We start from the raw sequence: 20,401 nt of genomic DNA on the forward strand, positions 1-20,401 counted from the left end.
GACATCACCATCACTGTCCTCGCTGTCTCCTGGTGAAGAGGGAAGACATTCATATTCATGGGAAATACTGATCTGATATAAGAGCTCAGTACATGTTGTCCCTCTCTCTGTGCGCCTTCGCCCTGGAGCAGAGGTAGGAGGGATTGTCTCCGGCTGCCTGGGTGGACCACAGATTCTTGTCTGAGTAGAAAGTGCTACCTGGATCTAGAGATTCTGTTCCAACTTCTTGATCCCGCCTACCTTGAGCACGGCTGTTCCGCCTGCTCTCTGCTACCCTCGTGTGGCCACCCTGACCCCGCCCCATTCCCGGTCCTCTGCTCCCTCGGTGTGGCCGCTCTGCTGTAATGCAGCCTCTCGCAGCTTCTTCGCCAAAAGACTCTTCCGTCTCTCCAACACACACATAAACCAGAGTTCAGTTTAATTTTGGTCTTGTCTGGTCAGGTAGTATGAGATCAGTTCTTCTAAACATTCCTCATCCCGTCTAATATGCATCTCATCCGTGAGAGATGCCACCGGAGAGACGGTGAGAGTTTGGGTGCCAGTAAGGTCGCTTTGGGTTTCAAATCCCATGATCTGTTGCTTGTTCAACACAAAGTTCCCTGACCCGTAAGTACTGAGACAACAGTATATTGCCGTGGATTATTATCTTTTTAAGATTTTATTTATTTATTTGACAGAAAGAGAGATCACAAGCAGGTAGAGAGGCAGGCAGAGAGAGAGAGGGGAAGCAGGCTCCCCGTTGAGCAGAGAGCCCGATGCGGGGCTCAATCCCAGGACCCTGAGATCATGACCTGAGCTGAAGGCAGAGGCTCAACCAACTGAGCCCCCCCAGGTGCCCCTCCATAGGTTATTTAGTCATAGAAATCCTCTCTTTTTGCCATTATATTCAGATCTCTGCTACCGCCTCTCCTATTGGCATGGTTCTCTAGGAAGAGAGACAAAGGGTTATTTGGGATACAGTAAATACACTATTCTGTTTGAAAAACTTTGAGGATGAGAATAAAGGGAAATTCACTTGGTGAAGTGGCTTTAAACTAAATTTGAGAGAGTAAGACTTGAATACTAGACACTGAAAAGGTTTTTAGTTATTTTATTTATTTATTTATTTATTTATTTATTTATTTATTTATTTTTGAGAGAGTGTGGGGAGAGGCAGAGGGACAAAGAGAGAAGGAGAGAGAATCTTAAGCAGGTTTCACACCCAGCACAGAGCCTGATTCAGGGCTCGGTCTCACAACCCTGAGATCATGACTTGAGCCGAAATCAAGAGTCACATGCTTGACTGACTGAGCCACGTAGGTGCCCCTGCAGAGTCTTATCTTTATCCCAGTGTCAGTGAGAAAAATTTCGTGGCAGAATATTATGTGATTGAATTGGTGCTTAAAGGTTAGTGGTCAGATTCACCAAGGTGTTACTTCTCTTTCCCTCTCAATCTGTAAATTCAGTGTCAATCCCATGCTAAATCCCAATATTTTATTTTATTTTTGTTTTTGGAGATTTTATTCTTTCATTTATTTATTTGAGAGAGTCAAGAGTCCAATGCCTTACCGACTGTACCTCTAGCCTCTAGTATTTTATTTGTATGGGACTTGATCAGTTGACCCTAACATTCCCCTATAAAAGAAAGTCAAGAATAACCATAGATCACATATATATATTTTAACACATGCAGTCGGGGAGGTTAGAGATATGGTGTTCCAGCTATCCTAAGTTGCTTTAAAATTACGGCAATGAGAACACTGAAGTATTGTCCAGGAACACATAACCGATTCAAGGGAGCAGGAAAGAGTTCGTGGCCACAAGCCGATATGGAGATTTAGTGTGTGAGGAATCGTGCGTTATATCATACACTATTTCTAGTCACTGACTAAGGGTTAGACTGTCTAACGTATGGTATCAGAGTAATAGATGATCTATTTGCCAACTGGAGTGGGGTATGTTGAGACCTCCCTCAATACCAAATGCAAAAATAAATTTCAACTGGACTGAAGGACTAAATTTTATAAACAAAGCAAACCAAAAGAAATCGTTAAACACTGTAGAAAAATATATTTAACCTCAGGATGGCAAAGACCTTCCTAAGCCAGACTCAAAACCCAGAATCTATGAAAGAAAGGATTGACAAGTTTTACTGCTTTTTTTTTTTAATGATGTAAACGTAGATACCATAGATAAAAAAAAATAAAAGTAAGTTATAGCCAGGGGACAATTTATTTACAATACATAGAGCTAAGTATTCCATGGATAACATGCAAAATACCTAATAAATCACATAAAAAGCCAAACAGTCCAGATGAAAATTAGAGTATGTGAGCAGGAATTCTCAGGAGAAACAGTTATCTATTAAACATCTGAAAACATGGTCAAGGGCATTTGAATTCAGAGAAATAGGAGTCAAAGTAACAAAGAGATCTGAGATTGTTAAAGGTATCAAAGACCTAGGGGCACCTGGGTATCACTGTCAGTTAAGCATTGGCTCTTTGTTTCAGCTCAGGTCATGATGTCAGGGTCCTGAGATCGAGCCCCATGCCTGGCTCCACGCTGAGCACAGAGTCTGGTTGAGATTCTCTCTCCTCCTTCTGCCCCTCCTGCTTGTGTGGTCTCTCTCTCTCTCTCTTTCAATATCAATAAATTTTTTAAAAAGTATCAAAGACCCATCAGATTGTTAATAATTAAAATGATGGATCACATCTAGTGTTGGCAAGTGTTTGGGGGAAATAGGCACCTTCATTTATTGTTAGTGAAAATGTAAATTGGGGCAGCCGTCTTAGACATATTTTGGCAGAATGTATCAAAATTAAAAATTGAAACACCAGTGGTGCTGTTTCCACAAATCTGTGCTATACGTCTAGTCACACACGAGTGCCGTAATTTATGTGCATAGATGTGAATCATGTCATTGTTTCCAGCAGTGAAAAATGGCAAAGAACCAAAATATCCATCAATAGAGAATTGGTTAAATAAATTATACTATATCCATACTTTGTAATAACGCATAACAGTTAAAAAGAATGAGGTAAATTTATATATACCAAGTTGAAAGGATAACCAAGATGTATTGTTAAATGAAAATACAAAGAAGGTACACGTGCTATTATCCTTTTTGTGAAAAATAAGAAAGAAACCTCGAACAATAGATGTGCCTTGGTTATATTCCGTCTCCACATAAATGTGTGTTTAAGTCGAACTGCAGCTTACGGCTGTGTGACTTTGGACAAGGTGCTTAACCTCTCAGTGTTTATTCTCCCTGTGTGGAGAATAGAGATAATGATAATCACACATATCCCCTAGGGTTGTAGAGTATGAGGAAATAAATTAATCTCTTTAAAGTTCTTTGAATGGTACATGGCACATAGGCACTTGAGGAGTGCTCCTAGGATTCTGATCCTGGAAAATTAGGAGTTCTGGGGTGGGAGTGAGAGGTAAGTCATAAGGGAGGGGAACTCTAATTGTTTATATGCTATACTTAATATTTTTACAGTGATCCCGTGCTTCGGAGTGGAGTGATTAGAAAATTATTTTATTTTATTTTTTTTTTAAAGATTTTATTTATTTATCTGACAGAGAGAGATCACAAGTAGACGGAGAGGCAGGCAGAGAGAGAGAGAGAGAGGGAAGCAGGCTTCTTGCTGAGCAGAGAGCCCGATGTGGGACTCGATCCCAGGACCCTGAGATCATGACCTGAGCCGAAGGCAGCGGCTTAACCCACTGAGCCACCCAAGCGCCCCTAGAAAATAATTTTAAAAGCTTATTCTAAGGAGATCTGTTAAAAGGTAATTACAGAAATGCGGGGATGAAATCAGGAGGTTCCGAGCTGGGGTGGTGACATTGGGAACAGAAAGGAGGGGCTCTGTTTGGTTGTGGTTGTAGGAGGTGAGAGAGGGAAAAGGCAGACGCTGCTCTCAGGCTGAGAGATGGACCTGGAAAATGCTGAACCGTGGGATCTTTTCGTGAGGTGGAGTACTTTGAGACGGAGGGAGATTCGTTTTGTTTAAGTTGTGTTGAGGGTGGGCTTCTGGGGCCCACGCTAACACCACACATTCGGTAGACTGGGTGCAGAGACTGGAGTCCTGGACAGAGCTGACTGTTTGGATACCACTTTGAGGCAGAACAGTGGAAAAAGTCTTAACTTCTCAGGTCTCATTTTAAGGGTTCCCGTGTCATATTTCCATTATAAAAATAAACACACATGCCGTTCTGGAACAGTCTCCAGGCTAGGGAAACAGAGACCTGTTCTATCCATTGTTTATCCGTATTTCCCCCAGCACACGTCTACTGAGTAACTACCACCGGCCAGGCGCTGTGCAGACTGACAAGGCACAAGGGGCTCCTGCTGCTTCATGTCCCGCAGGACTCAGACGCGCATACAGTGAGGGCAGCGCCGTGTACCCTGTGCTCCAAGAGGCATGTGTGCACGGGGTAGTCGCACTGTGAAGCTGGGGGGGGGCTCCAGTCTGTGGGGGTTGGTGTGGGTGTTGGGGGAGATCGTACAGAAAAAGAGGGGAATGACCTGAGTCTTTAAGGAGGAGGAGCAGTTACCAGGTGGATGTGGGAGCGGGAAAAGGGAAGGGCATTCTGGAAAGAGGAAAGGGCCCATACCAAGGCATCGCCAGCACAGTGCTTGTGTGTGTGTGTGCGTGTGTGCATGCGTGCGTGTGTGTGCACGCACGTGTGTGTGTGTTTAGGGGATTATGAGTATTTGGGTGTCGTGCAACATGAGGCCAGGCGTGAGTGGGGAATGATCATAAAGGAACCTGAAAAGAGGGGTGGGAGTCAGACTCTAGATTGCCATTGGGCTCTTCTCCAGGCTTCTCCAGGGTTTTCCTTCCAGAAAAATCACCATGGCTCCATCGGCTGTGCGGCAGAGGGTGGAAGGGGAAAGGACCAGGTGCAGATAGACAAGCGAGGGGTTATGAAAATATTCCAGGAGCGCTGCCCATGAGCCGGGGGCAGCTGGATCTGAGGGCCCCAGAGAGGCAGAACTCCCACGGCTCCGGTGCTGCTGAGACAGGGGGACCCCCTGAGGGAAGGTGTCGCCGCAGACTCCAGGCTTCGTGCTTGGGTGACCGGACGGCCGGTCCTGTCTCCCTCGTGCTCTTTTCTGTCAAATCAGTCTTGTCCTTTCAATCCACTGTGTGTAGCCGGTTCTATGCCTGGCGTGCGGACCTCTGTTAGGTCTTACCTTGGCGAGGGCCCGAAGTCTTCACCCCACGTGCCCTCTGGGAATGGTCTAGCCCACGGCAGCAGGAGCCATCTCTCTGAAATACACCTCAGATCGCAGTTCCCCTGACTTTAAACCCTTCCACGCCCCTGCATCGCCTGCGGATTAACATCGAAGGCCCCGAACATGACACAGGAAAGTCTCCCTGATCTGTTTTTCCAGCCACGGGCTATCACGCTCTGCCGGGACTCTGGGCTTCAGCGACCCGCCATTTCTCGTAGTTTCTCACACAGATAGAGGGTTTGGGGTCTATCTTTATCCTGCTGTCCTCTCTTAGAGCTCTGTTCTCCCCTAGTTTCCCCAACACGTGTGCACACATGCACGCCTGTGCATGCATACACTCCCTGACCCAACCCCTTCTTTTGCTCCAGGGAACACCTCTCCCAGCTTTCTACAGCTTATGTCTGTGGCTCCAGCAAACCTCCCCAGACTTTCATCGGGGTTAGTCTGTCCACAATCCCTATTACCATACACCCTGCATGTATCTCCCATGTGACTCTGCTTGGTTCTTGTCTCTGGCTCTGACTTTGGTGAGAGCAGATGTGGCTCCCTCAGAATCTCTGTGTTCCCAGTGCCCAGCGCATCTCTCGACATGTAGAACATGTTCATGGATTGGTAGAATAAATAAACTAATAGACTAGGGGTGGATGGGGCTGCCATTAAATGAATCAGTAGATCGTGGAGAGCAGAAGATTTACGGGGAAATGTAAGTTCGGATTTGTACATTTTACCGCCGAAATGCCCCTGAGTCACCGAGGGGTGGTTATTTCAAGGTTGCTGAATAAACCAGGCCAGCTGTCAGGTGTGGAGAGCGGCACTCTCAGCTCCTAGTGGGTAATCTGTGCTAAGGTGTCTTTTCAAATGATTTAGGGAGAAAATAGAAGATAAGAGAAGCCATGCACACTTGAGGGCAGTGTGTTTGACCACAACCCAAAGAGGAAATCAATTTATTTTTTCTTACAACCGAGAACACACATGTCTACACAAAGACCTGTACGTTTAACTAGAACGTTTCAGAAAATAATACAGGGTCTTATTAGAAGGTGATGCCTTCTGCCGTTTTCTGTTCTACTGTGCTCGGCCTCCTCCTGTCCTAACCTCCACTACCATTTCTCTTCTCTTCTATTTAATGATGTGAAATGCTGCTGACATTCTGACTGGGGGTCTGATAACCACTGCTCTTTGGGATGCTGGGAAGGGGCCGGAGAAGGAGGGGACGAGAGATAGGAGAGGCCCGTGCGCCACGGACAGCAGGGGAGTGAATGTTCTAGAGAGCGAAGTGGGTTTGGTGTGAAATGTTGCAGAAAGTCGACGGGATCCTTGTGAATCTGACGCCTTTAGAGACCTGAGCAAGAACCTGCTCTGTAGAAACAGAGACCCAGGCATGGGGCTGCCTGGGGTTTTCTCCTCTTTGTCTCATTTTCGCCTTGTGATGGCCCCACAAGGCAGGCGTTCTCGCTTCTGTGAGTTCTGAAATAGGCAAGCTGAGCCCCAGAAAGGTTCCTTGAGGCGCTCACTGTCACGCAGTAAGTGACAGAGCTGGGATTCAAACCTCAGTCCATCCTGACTTTAAAGTCTGTATTTTTCTGGTCGGACCACAGCAGCTAGTCTATTTTTGTAATATTGGGTAAGTAATTTAATTTCTATGGGCATGAGTTTACTAATCTATGTAATTACAGATGAGAGGGTTGACAAAAATTATAGACTACAGAAATATACAAAATAAAGAGCAAACATTCACCCACTTAGCATTATCAATTTAATCTTCAGACTAGTTTTTTCTTAATTTATAAAAGTAATAAGATCATATGGTAAAAATTCAACTCATGCATAATGTTAAACATGAAACTTAAATTATTTTAAAATCTCTTTCCATTCTGGGCATTCAGTGATTCCAAGACCAGGCTATTTGATCCTTTCGATTTTCTCATTTTCAGTGATGACCGAAGACTGAGCATACCATCCCTTCCCCACACTCCATTCTGCATGGATACTCCACTGGGCTGACCCTGTAGTGGTGTACCAAGAGCCCTCAAGGAGCCACCAGAAAGCCCAGGACTGGGCACAGCTCTGTGAGTGACCGGCCGACCTGGAGGAAGGCAGTTTGTTTATCTGGACGTGGGTTCCTCTGCTTCACCTCTGGTGACTGAAGGGACAAGGAGTCACTGAGGGGAGACCACGGGGCAGGGGGCTTACTCACCCTCACCAGGCGCCACCCTCTGTCTGCATAGCCTGTATCTGCTTGGCCTGCAGACCTACCCTCCACCCGTGGCCATCACATGTCCTCCCGTCCTGCCCTTGGGCCACCACCCCTCGATTACAAGGGCAGGGGAGAGACTTGTGGGGAGGGTCTCAGATCAGTGTCACAGGATGCCTGGCTCTCAGAGCACGCCATCTGGGGACACCTGCCCATGGCGGGAGAGGTCGGAGGGCAGAGGTCTGAGCAGCACCAGAGGCTCTGCTCAGCCCACTACTCCCCAGCTGAGGACTTTGGCAAGCCCCAGACTGTCCTTGGTCGAGGCCTTCCTTTTGTAAAACGAGGATGATGATTATCACTCTTTCCACAATCTAGGAGAGTTCTGATGATAAGATGAGATGAAGAATTAAAAAGACTTTCATCATCACGATGCCTCCTGTTAATACTGTTTCTTAGACTCTTTGATGGATGAGGGAGGACCATGGAAATGCAGCTCTCCTTCCTTTGAGAGGAAGGGAATCTGAGCCTGGAGATTAGCTGGTTACTCAAAGTAAAACCCCATACTCTTGAGCCCGTGTCCAGTGTCCGTGTCCAGACCACGTGCTTGCTGGGAGAGCCTTGGGAAGGCCAGTCCCACGGAGGCTAGGACTGGCTCTTGGATGTTCTTGGATAAGGACAGTGGTGCAGGCCTTCCCTGACTCATCAGACGGAGGCCTCCTGTGTGAGGGCAGCCTTAGTGCCTGGGAGGGAGATGCTCCTGGTCACGCTTTGTGGAAACTGAGGCCTTGTAGAAGATGGACACCGATCTTCTCTGGCTGTTACAGAGTCTGCGTATGAAGTTCACTTCTAGGCTTCTTCCAAGCTCAATGGGAAGTGGAGCTGAGATAGCTAAAGGACAAAGAAATCCCTTTTACTCCCAATATTAGGCACAGCCGAGGTTCTCGAGCCCCTGGGCCTGTGACCAGAGTCACTGATGCTCGAAGGGTCTGTCTTCTAACTCTTTGGCCTCTGGCCTGTAGTATCTGGCCTAGATAGAGCCTCTGCCCTTTTATGGACCAGGGCCCCTGTGGTGTCTGTGAACACTGGGGAGCCTCATTGCCAGGCCATCCCCACGGTCACTCAGAGCTGGGGGATCAGCAGGGCCCAATCAGGCCCCCAGCTTTAAAACAGCACAGAGCCCCAGCATGGAAGGAGAGCAGACACAGGTGCCCATCAGAGCAGACAGCTCACGGACGTCTGGAGGTGGACAAGGCAAAGGCCGTTCTGGACAGGAATGTGGGCTGCGGATGGGGTGGAAGGATGTTCAGAAGAACGGGTCCTATGGACGGAAGATTTGGGAAGCAGGAGAGATCTGGACTGAAAGGCGGGGTGGGGGGGGTGTAAAGAGATCTGGAGAATGGAATCTAGAGGAAAGGAAGATGGGCCTGATGGTGAAGGAACGGACATGCCAACACTTTGGAGCAAGTGGCAGACCCAGAGATCACAGGCCAGGGCGGAGGCGCTGGGAGGTCTGGGAGATCAGACAGCCTTACGGCCAGAGGCACTGGGGGCTGAGACAGGAGCAGTGGCCTGAGTGTGCCTGAGATGAGGAACGCCGCATGTGGATGGTAGTATTTGGAATAGATGGACCCTAGATGAGAATGGATGGGAGTGGCCAAGAAATTGGGCATGTCAGAGGATAGACCTCGTGGGGAAGGATTAGGGAATGCCAATGACATGTGGAAATCGAGGAGAGGGGAGACGGACAGGAGCATGGAGAGGTAAGATGAGAGGGAGGGGCATCCAAGTCAGGACGTGACCACAGGTGATGCGTCTGCTCTGCAGGAGAAGGACAGCTAGAGGGGGTGACAAGGCACAAGAAGAAGACAGACTGGGGACTTAGTACTGAACACACATGAGGATGGTGGCCTGGGGTCAGGATTACAGGCATAGAGAGAGAGCCTGGATTCTAGAGGGGAAAAGTGGGGGTTGAGCTGGAGGGGTAGCGCCAGGAATTAACTCACTCACTGGGAAATTGGAGGGAAGCAGAGAGAACATCTCCCTCCAAATTCCCAGAAAGATCTGGTGGGACGTGCTAGCCCACTACCTCTCCTTTCATTACATGCTGATGGTTTCCTCATGCTTCTTGACCAAAGAGAATTTGCATCCTTGGAGCACAGGCTCTAGAATTCTCTGGACAGTTTCCTGGAGGAGGCTGAGAGGGGAGGAACAGGCAGGCAAACAGGAAGATGCCGTCCTCAGACTCCTTTGGGGGTGGACCTCTGCGTAGACTGTTGTGACCTTGGCTAGTGCCTGGAGGTGCAGTCCATTGTCAGGACAGATTGGGTCCAGGTCTATCTTTGGGGAGACTTGTGAGTAACCCATTGTGCTGGGCTGGACCTGGGACGTAGGATGTGATGATTCAGGTAGAATTTGCCCTCCTCTGTCCTCCTTTGGCTTGACTCTAGACCCACTAATTACCTGGATCATCTCACTTCTTCCCTCTTTGAGGATAGGAAAAGGGACCAGGAGGGAATAAACAATCTTCAGCCAGGTTCTTCAGCTGAGGAAGGAAGGAAACAAAATGCTTTAGGAACATAAATGCTTTGTTATGATGGGTTAGAAAAAAATGCATGAGAAAAAGAGACCGTGAGCACCGGGCAAGACCCCATGAGGATGAAAAGTCTGGGAAAGAATGGGGGGACCTTTGTTTTGGAGGGATGTCCATGCTGCCCTTCTCTGAGGGACAGGGAGTTATGAGCTGCACATCTGTGAGCTGTGCAGTGTGGGCCTGACTTCACCGAGCTCTTTCTCAGCTTCGTCGAGAGGTGCTCAGCAGGGGAGTGGGAGGGAGGAGCAGAGGAAGGGATAAAACTGATGGTGGTTGGGGACACAGAAGACGGCCTGTCTAAGCCCCTTCTGAATGCCCACAGTGGAGGTGAATGAATGAGGTTTGGGTCACGGCGGGCCCTGGAAGATGAGACTCTCACGGATTGTCCAGGGCTGCATTGTCCAAATGTCTGGCTCATGGTGTTACTCCATCTAAATTCTTGAGCATTTAAAATTCGGGCTGGTCGGGATAGGCCCCCAGGGAGGCTGTGAGTAAGACCACAGTAGCGTGTTAAGATTTAACTGTATTTGTTCCTGGGCCAATGGGAGACGTTTTTTTTTTTTGCATTTATCATATGTATCCCAGCAACACTTTATGAATGAAATAATGTATGAGCATCACCAGTTTGTCTGTGGGGTCAAAGAGTGGTATTCAGTGAGAGCATGAGTAATGTTTGAGTCACAGATCTTCAGAGAATTAAATCAGCACAAAAAATTTTTGGAAGGGGAATCAACTCGGTTTGCATAAGCCTAAATGGCACACCTAGTTTCAAAGAAGAAAAAGATGTGTTGTCTTCAATCATTTGGAAGGGTTTACCCTCCAGCCTGCCTCGTTAAAACTGCCACTTTCTCTGATCATTTCCCTCCTTATTTTAAAATTAAAAACCAAGTTTAGAGACATTATTCACACTTATCAAGAAGCTGTCGCTGATTCGTGGATGATGAAGTGAAACGGGGTGCATCAGAGACATCTCTGCCCTCGGGCAGTCTGGAGGATTTTTGTTGATACAGATGATGAGTCTAAGGGGTCCTGAAAGGGGTTTTTTGCTAGAATGGGAAGATTGCTGTGGGGGTGAGGGAAAGAGAAAAGGAAGGTTATTCAGGAAGGAGGTGACTCAGGCGGCAGAGCTAACACTTGTAACTCGAGGGGCAAAGGCAGGAAGAGGATGATGACACCTGCACCGTGAAGGCTTGGCTTGTCGGTGCCCATAGTGTTGAGTATTGGCCCTACTTTGCAATGGGGAAGTGGTGGGCTGCGAAGGTAATTTTCACAGGGTTTGAGGCCAGTGGGCTACAGCTGGCTATTTCGGCTGGATCTTTCTGCTTTGAGAGTTGGGGTCTTTGTGGACACTTAGAAACTTGACACCTTATTTGGTGGGCAGTAAGATTGGTTTTCTTCTCTCCCATACGTCTTTCAGAGTAGTTCCTACATTGGGATCTGCTCACAGTGTCCTGGAGGTTGGGACTGTGTCCTTATTTTCCCTCATCGTTCTATCCCCAGCGCCAAGATGGAACATTGCAAGCCATGAGTGAAGCTCTTGGAACGCGCTGGGGACCTGGTCTCTTCATTCAGGGTGTGGGGGACATGTGAGCTCCTCAGATGCAACAGAGTTTTGGGCAAAGCTCCGGACAGATGGATGTCTTGCATGTAGGACAACATCTTTATGAAGAGCAGGGGGTGTGTGTCTACATGTAAGGGCACTTTGACTGAGCCTGGTGGGACATGTCCTGAGAACCTGTTTGGCATCCATGTGGATCCTGGCTGGTACGTGGGGTTTATAGGCACATGGACCTCCTGACTCGTCCCTCGACTGACATCTTGTTCCTAGTCGCCCCCTAGTAATGCAATATCTGGTCAGTGTAAGTCTCTGTGCATCAGGCTCTTGGAGTGGTCTGGGATAGATGGATTAAGAATGGCCTGTTCTGGGCTCTTTTGCTCTATGTTTAGTATAGATACAACATTAGTTTCCCTATTCTGAGCTCCTGGCCCTGGGTCCCAGGGGGAAGACATGCTTGGTTGGGGTGGCTGCTTTCCCATGGGTGTTGGTCATCTCCTTGACCCCTGACCTGATTGAAGCATCTTGGTCCTGTTCTTGCCCAGATCTCATTCAGAATGGGCAGGGAAGCGTGAGTCTCAGAGTTCTAAGGGCCTTCAAGACCTTCCAGTCTAAGCATGTTGTGTTGCCACGCTCTTCTTCCCTTGGCCATAAGCCGGTCTCACAGGTTAGAAGGGTCGGTCTTGAATTGAGATTGGGGTCAGCTGGCAGTGTCCCGGGTGGTGGGCCAGGGAAGCTCTTACTGGGAGGGGAGTGGGGGGAGCCCGAGTCAGTTCTCTGCTTTTATTGTAACCTTGTGAGTGAGAGTGAGCTGAGGAACACTGAATCTGTCTTTAAATCAATGCATTGTCATTGGGAGCATAAAGGACAGTTGTCCCCTGGTGTGTCTGGCAATCAAACAGGAGAGAGAGGGCTGAAGGTGGGGCAGCAAGGACTGGGATTAGGGAGAAGCAGGACAAGCAGGACGGTGAAAACTGTAACCAGCAGGGATTAGGGATTGCATCTTCTCAAGGAGGCTTTTAAAAAGAGGAGCTGTCTTCTTGGACCTGGGCTGGGTGTGGAGGTCTTTATATATGGTTACGGAGGTCTGGCCCATTTGATTCTCCTGGGATGCCTCTGTGAAACCCAGCAGCTGAGAAACCCTGCTTTTTAGATTAGGCAGTCCCGGGAAGAAAGGATGGCAGCCTTGGAGCTAGGGACGGTGGGGGAAGGGGAGCAGGTAGGTGTTCCGGGAGGGCTGTGTGTGGACCACCTGTATTTCATTAGGGAGTGCCGCTCTTCCCTCCTCCCTGTGTGTTCTCTCTCTCTCTCTCTCTCACACGCACACACACACACACACACACACACATACACACACATACTCACACACCACAAACACTCACCGCTCTTCTGTCTCCTCCCCATCCGTAATTCCAGTGAAGATGCTGAAGGCACATCACATCGGACTCTGGGTCTCTCTTCCTGGGCTTGACAGATGCAGCTCTTAGAGCTGAGAGCTGGACCTGCCTCCGGGAGCCCGGCTTCCCTGCCGGGCTGTGCCGCCACTGCCGTTCACATGGCTTCTTTACGGGAGCCGCTCCTTTGTCTCAGGGAAGGAGGGCTTTCCTGAATCCCCCAGCTTTGCCCAGCCCCTATCTGAGTGTACCGGGATTGGGATGAAACCACAGTGAGGGAGAGGGGTGGGGAGGTAGAGCAGCTCCCTTTGCTCCCTGGGCTGGGTAGGCTCTGCTTGATTAGCATGAGAATAGGGAGACTTTCCTGCATCCTCCCTCAGGGATGGAGAGGAAGGAGCAAAGGCTCTAGCTCCATCATACCCCATCAGAGCTCCTGGGACTGAAAATGACTACCACCCCATTCCTCCGATCCCCGAGGACCCAGAACCCACAGTGTTGAGAAAAGCTTTGACGGAGCCGGCGGGTGGATCTCCACTCCAGATTTTCCAGCTGTCCCTGCCCCCCCACCGCTCGGAGCAGGATGCCGAGATGGCTGGTGATGCAGAAGGTATGTGCTTTTTCAGTTCTGGTGCTGATGCTGTGTGTGTGGTGAGGTCTCTGTGGCGCAATGGACGAGCGCGCTGGACTTCTAATCCAGAGGTTCCGGGTTCGAGTCCCGGCAGAGATGGTCACCTGGCAGGTGCCTCTTTTATTTTGTGTGCTGTCATGCTAGTTTGATAATTGTATTTATCTGTCCCTGGAGGTTCTGGGGAAGAGAAAGGAAACCCCTTTCCCCAGAAATCCTGGACCTCCTCTCCTTTAACCTTCCCTCCCCCTTCATTCTTTCTCTGTTCCTCCTTTATGGATTTTCATTGTCTAGTGAAGGCTCAGATGTCAGTGGCCGGACTGACACAGCCTTTGATTCCTGTGCTTCCTAGAAGGATCACTGGCACACAGGGACCGAGGTGCCAGACCACGGGTTCTGGGACCACGGTGGTTCCCTCCTTCTCCTCTGAGAACACAAAAAGGCAGATGGACCCACATGCCCATGAGGAAATGTCCAGCTGTCCTCTAAGGTAAGGGCCACCTTGACCGGGGTTGGTCAGGAGATGGATGGGGTCATGCAGAGGACAATTTATTCACCATCTTTGTCATTCCTGCGGCTTTTTGTGCAAAACCGCATCATTCCATTTCTCATCTACAAGGTGAGAGGTACTCATTGCTCTTTGTCCCAGTGGGATAAGCTGCCCAGCAGCACAGGAATGATCAGTGCAGATAAGCTCGTCCCAGGAAACCCAGAGGTCTCATGCTCCTGCAAAAGTTGGTAGCTTTTCCTGTTTGCAGGGCAAGCTTGGACGGTGTGTGGGGGGGGTTATTTCCATAATTCTCCATTTCCATCAAGACCTCTCACCCCTCTCTCATTCTGCATTCACTTCTGCTCCCCCTCCTTGCCTCATCGAATGGCCACATTCAGCAAGATCTGGAGCTTGGGTTTCTATTCTGGACTGGGCTGGCTCTCACTCTCCCTTGCATATCGTGGCCTCCAGCGTATTAGCTAGAGGGAGCTGCCCATGCCAGGAAGTAACCTCCACCCCAGGTGAACCCAGGAAACCTGAGACACACACCTCTCCTCCCTCTGCTGGGGAGTCAACATCTCTCCCAGGTGCGACTCTGCACGGGCATCCAGCGGACACAGGCTTGCCCTCAGGCTCTGGGAAGCTGGTGTGGGGTGAGGGGGCCAATCCACACAGGGTTCCACCAAACCCTGCCCAGAGGTGGGAACTGACAGGGAAGATAGGAGCACTTGGGTGGGAGAGGGATGTTTTCTGCCTTTAGGACACCTGACCTTTGCACCAAACTGAAACACCTGAGCTTCTCTTGAAGTACTCTGGTGCTTTAAAGGGACCTAAAATTCTTGCCGTTAAGAGCCCGTAAAGATTTCCCTTTCTGAGTTCTTTGGGCAGAATATCAATTCAGATATTAACTCTCTCCCACCAGCCCCGTGGATGTGCCCTTTGGAGGATACGAGTGTGGGCCAGAAATTTCCAGGCAGACCCTTCCAGAGTCTTTCTTTTATTGTTAGCTCTGCCTATGCTAGGTGTTTTTTGCTCTAAGCTCTGGCCTGAGAGGAAAAATTGGTATTTGTGGGGTGGGCTGGGGTGAGGACAGAATTTGGCAAAGCAACCGGGCACCTTCTTCAGCCATGGCCAGTGTACTACCTCCTTCTGGTTCCCCTTTGTCATTCTGTTGGAACAGGGCTGCTCAGTGAGAGTAGGGAGGTCGTTCAAGGTCAGGACAAGGGTACGATTTCATTGTGGCCTATTCCAAGGTTTGCTCGATTCTAGAAGCTTTCTAGGAATAAAGGCTCCACATGACATTATGGGGGTGGGAGGGTGGGGGTGAAGAAGGGAGGGGCTGTGTGTCCCTGCGGGCACTGAACTCAGATTTGATGACAAGTCTGATGAGGGTACAGTATGGCCAGCTCCTAGGAGTGGCTCGCTGCCAGCGAGGACTGAAGCCCACAGACCACCCCAAACCTGCTTTCAGCCAGTCATTTCCCCTGGAGACCTTGGAATTCGAAGACCTTGGGTTAAGAAAACCTCTTTGAACTTGAGCGGCTTACTTATAGCGACAAGGTTGTTTTGCGTGTCCTACAGATGGGAGAATGATGAGAAAGTCCGTGGTGCGGCTCTGCACAGAGGCACAGGGTGTGTCAGCAATGCCTTCCAGCTCCTCCATGGGTGGGAAGGAGACCTGGCTGCGAAGTGGGGAAAGGATAGGTTCCCAGCGGTCAGCCCCTCTGCATCATACCCAGGGAGGCTGTGGGCCATCAGCTGGGGCTGACACTGCCCTATGCTGCCCCAGGAGAGAGGGTGGACTGATCTTTCCAGCTGGTGGAGTCCTTCAGAGAGGAGACACTCCCTCTGTGTCTTAGCTGGGAGCTGGGTCTCAGCCAGGCAGGTCGAGGTCCCTGTTAGTTCTGTCACTCAAGGTAACTAGAAGTTTCCACGTACTCACACACCACCTAGTTTCTGGGGAAAGTGGTGTCCTGGGGACTTGAAGAAGGATATCATAAGCCCTGGGGGCAAGATTTCTCACACTGGTAAAAATTTCTTTATATGAGATAATAGCTTCCTTCTTAATACATGAGCAATAACTTCTGATTTATGAAGATCATAATTTCTGTATTGTCACGTTACTCAGAATGCAGAATAGAAATTGGTGGTTTTTTTCTATAAAGTCACTTCAGTGGAGGACTCAAATGCTTCAGTGTGCTAGAGCTGGTCATTAATTACCAGGTATGTGGGCAAGATGTGCCTTATTTATTATTGTTTTCTCAGTGTCTGAAATATGGTAGGCATTTGATGGATATATTTAGAGAGTTAATGCTGACTTAGATTGGCTATAAATTATGTCGAAGGGAGAGAAAGAAATGTAGCTTCTAGGAACCAGGAACACAGGCAGTATCTTCATGCAGGAATTCATTCACTTTACAAATATTCCTCAGGCTCCTGCTTCCTGCCACCTACCATGTCCTCCGTCCCGGGGTCCACAACACCATTGCCTACTTCCTGCAGGGGGTGCGTGTTCTTGTGGCAGAGATGAAGGACAGACGGGCAGCTACCATTATGATAGCATCCTAGAGGTACCTGCGGGAGGAACTTAACTGAAGAGAAGAGGTAGACCGATAGGCCTGGCGATCATGGAGGACTGTCACAGGAGGAGATATTTGGGTGAAGAATGAGTGAAACCAGAGGGATCAATGAGACCCTCAGGTGGGCACCAACTAGATGGCTTTGGAGGACAGCACCAAGGTCCGCATGGTCAGGGCAGAGGAAGGCATGGGGAGACCAGGTCAGACATTAATCTGGGGCATGTCACAGAGGTGACACTGTTGGCCTGTCACACGCAACTTGGCCTTGTAAAGTCAGGCCAGATTTGCTTGCTTCTCCTTTCCTTTCCAGCAGTGATACTCCTAGGTCATGTAAGCTTCCTGTGCACAAAATTAAATCAACATAATATCCTCATTGTAATATAAGACAAAAGTAAAAGGAAATAAGTTTGTAATAGTTGACCTGTATGCCATACTAGCAGTCGTGGACCTGAAGAGTCCCCTTCAGTGCCAGGCTGGGGCTGTGTTAGGGCAGGACAGAGCAGGCGTGCCTCCTGCCCCACTTAAAGACCCCACGGGATGCTGTTGTGACTTTCCAGACTGGTGCTCTCTGTCAATAAATTTGTGATCCAAACAAATTCAATCTTCTGGCAAAGATCGCAGCATTTTGCATTCATGGATATTTTAGGACGTTTTCAATCATGCAGAAAGCTCTCTGTATTTATATGTAAAAACAAGTGAGATTCGAGGCCCAGATACCAACAGCTCGCTTTTCAATAGGTCATTCAAAGGAAGTACACGGCAGGAGGCAAGCCTGAATCATGTGAGATGCACCTGCCCCTTGTGGGAGGGGATGCGCCAGGCCCAGGGACCCTTCCTCTGTACAGCGAGTCGCGGCGCCCAGTCTTCAACAAATCAGAAATTACACCAGATTTTCAAAACGCTTCCCCGGGGCAATTCGAGACCCGCCGGCCAGCTCTGACTTAAGGCTTGTGGGTTAGGCGTTCCTTCATGCTCATGGAAACCGTCGGCAGGTCTGAGCGGAGGAGCAATGGCATCTCACTCACATGGTCTGAGGCTGATTTGGGCTGTGGGTGAAGAAGAGTGTGGCCAGGGATGGGGCGTGTCGCAGGTGGAAGCAGCGAGATGCGGCGCTGCGTTTCCCAAGTGGTGGTGATGTTACCACCGGCCGCGGAGGCTTTTGTAACAATACCCGCCCAGAAAAGTGATTTATCATCTCAGTAGAGTGGAGCTGGCATGGATCACTTACGTTTTGTCTGCGAACTAATTACTTTTATTTATTGCCATTACAATGGTTGTCACCTACGAGCAAAAATGTGCGTTTTGTCTGTGTTTAAAAGCCATAGCAAATGGAACTGACTCCCCCAAACAGGATTTCAGTGTTTACGTCCTCAGTAATTTCTATAAATTATAATGGAATCAGATGTCTGTAAACTTCGCTGTGTCCTCCCTGGGAGCTGGATCTGTCTGCTTCTGGGATGGTGACGCTGTTCCCCCGAGCACCCTGAGGAGGGGTCCTTGATAGAGCAGTGGTGGGACATGCATATGATAGAAGACCCTGGGAGCAGGTGCTCAGGGGAGGAAGTGGGAGTGGCGGCTGGGGGACAGAGACCCGGGACTCAGTCTGAGGTCTTGCTGTTTGCTGGCTGTATGACCCAGAGGTTCACTAGGCCACTTGAGCCTGGTTTCCTCAACTAGAGATGAGCCAAATAATACCCAGAATTAAATAAGGTAAAATGTCAAACTGTCTGGATTGTAAGATACCCAGTAGGGGAAAGAACACAAACCAGCTTCCTTTGTTTGTGGACAGTGTTCCAGCCATCAGGCTGGTTTCCTGGAGACCGTGGTGAGGACGTGGGGGACTTGGCCATGGGCCACATGTCATTGTCCCTTGGAAATGCCTCGTTGTCATGCAGTGCCAGGGGGAGTGACAGGCATGGAGTTACCCTTCCAGGGCACGTCCTCTCTCTGCCGTCGCTGTGGGGGCCCCACCTTTCTCTCTGGGGCTGACCCTGGAGACTGTGCAGGGATGGGGAACAAGCCTCAGCAGGCCTGTGGAGAGGCCCCTGGGAAGCCTCTTTGGTGAGCAGCACAGGGCTTTAAAGCCGGGGATGAGGCCAGTCCATCCCCACAGTGTGGGGAGAGGAGCCCAGAGAGTGGCTCCTGGCTCCTGGCTCCTGGCTCCTGGCTCCTGCCCAGGGCCCTTCCTGGGAGCATTTCCTGCCACAGACCCTCCTCCATCCCAAGTCTGGGACGAGTGTCACCCGGGAATCACTAACAGCCCCTCATAATCTTTTCTTTCTTCTGCTACATCAACAGACCACTTTGGGGGAGAGAAATGGCAGCATTCAGAATAGCAGACAATTTAGTACCGATTATATTTATTTTGAAGGCATCCCAAACTTTTTTTCTTTTTCAATGATGCACAAACTTCTAACAGTGTTTTCAAAATTTGTATACTTAAGCCTGGTCCTGACAGCAGAGGGGAGGGATTGCTGACCCCCAGATGTCAGGAGCAAAGGCAAAGAGACTTTTGCCAAGCACAGCATTTTCTTAAAGGCTTACATTTCTTTATGCTACATTCTAGTACAAATTTGGGTTTCTATTTCCTTATAGCTGCACTTTTTAAGTACAGAAATAATTAGCTGGCCTTAAATCTGATGATAAGACTGGTACCTGCCATGCTGCACATACGGGTGCCTGGCTTAGCCTAGTGACAAAGGAAAAGAAATACATTCCTATTAAAAATAAGCCTGAGACCCCTGAGCACCCACTCCGAGTTGAAGGGGTAGATACTCTGGAGACAGGGTAAGGGGCTGGAAAGCTGGCCGGGAATGCACATGAATTCATTACTCATTCAGCAAACATTTATTTAGTCCCTACTATGTGCCAAGCATTGAACTAGGTCCTGGGACACACTGATGAGCAGATGACACAGATAATCACAATAAAATTGGGGCTGTGAGTGAAGGGGCGGTCCATGGGGCAGGCAGGCCCGAGGCCGGTGCACTGAGCTCTTCAGGGAGGCGGGGAGCTTCTTCCAGACAGTGGCTCTGGAGCGGAGTCTGAACGATCACTGGGAAATGGCAAGGCCGAGAACGAAGAAAGGATCTTCCTCGACCGAGGAACAGGGAACTCCGGTGGCAGAGAGGGCAGAGGATGGGAGGCAAGGGTGGTCCCACCGGGGAGAGGGAGGCAGAAGGTGGAGGGGAGCGGAGTCAGAGAGGGATGCAGGGGATTGACCCCACAGGGCTGTGTAGGAACTGTAGTGCGTTTTGTCCTTTTCTGAGAAACGAAGGGAAGTCACTGGAGATTTTAAGCCAAAGACTGCGTGGTTAGATTTGCATTTTAGGAAGATGATCCCGCTGCAGCTCAGAGAACAGCGTAGAAGGTGCCCGGGTAGATGCTGGAGTGGAGTGGCCATGAGTGGGGCATGGCATGGCTTGGGGAAGGGTGGCGGTGGTGGCCGTGGGGTTGGTGGTGGAGACAAAGTGGAGAAGTGGGTTCGAGGGATGTGTGGGATGCAGGATTTGGTGACAGAATGGAAATGGTAGAAAGAGGAAGGACTTGCCCAGGACGGTTCCACGATTTCTGGCTCGCGTCCCACTGACCAAGATAAGGACCACGGTGAGAAGAGCAGGGGCAGGGCAGAAAATGGTAAGCCCAGCTTTGGGCTTCCCATTTTGAGGTGCTTTGGAGATTTCCAAGAGATGTAGGGTATGTGTGAGGTTGGGAGCTGGGCCTGGAGTGGTGATCTGATCTGGGGAGTCC

General features: G+C 49.5%; 1 long non-coding RNA gene and 1 other non-coding gene across 5 annotated transcripts in view; both read left to right on the forward strand.

Moving 5' to 3' along the window:
- The first annotated feature begins 11,512 nt into the window (after positions 1-11,512).
- LOC125085756 (uncharacterized) overlaps positions 11,513-20,401 on the forward strand; it is a 40,541-nt gene continuing 31,652 nt past the window's right edge. For all 4 annotated transcript variants that reach the window (XR_007123005.1, XR_007123004.1, XR_007123007.1 and 1 more), the window contains exons 1-3: positions 11,513-11,772; positions 12,980-13,564; positions 13,935-14,072. This is a non-coding gene — a long non-coding RNA (uncharacterized LOC125085756). The remainder of the gene's footprint in view (positions 11,773-12,979; positions 13,565-13,934; positions 14,073-20,401) is intronic.
- On the forward strand, positions 13,611-13,684 carry TRNAR-UCU (transfer RNA arginine (anticodon UCU)). Its single transcript has one exon. It is a non-coding gene; the product is annotated as a tRNA-Arg (tRNA).

The sequence above is a fragment of the Lutra lutra genome, chromosome 15 (genome assembly GCF_902655055.1).
Source record: "Lutra lutra chromosome 15, mLutLut1.2, whole genome shotgun sequence".
In the NCBI taxonomy this organism is placed as follows: domain Eukaryota; kingdom Metazoa; phylum Chordata; class Mammalia; order Carnivora; family Mustelidae; genus Lutra; species Lutra lutra.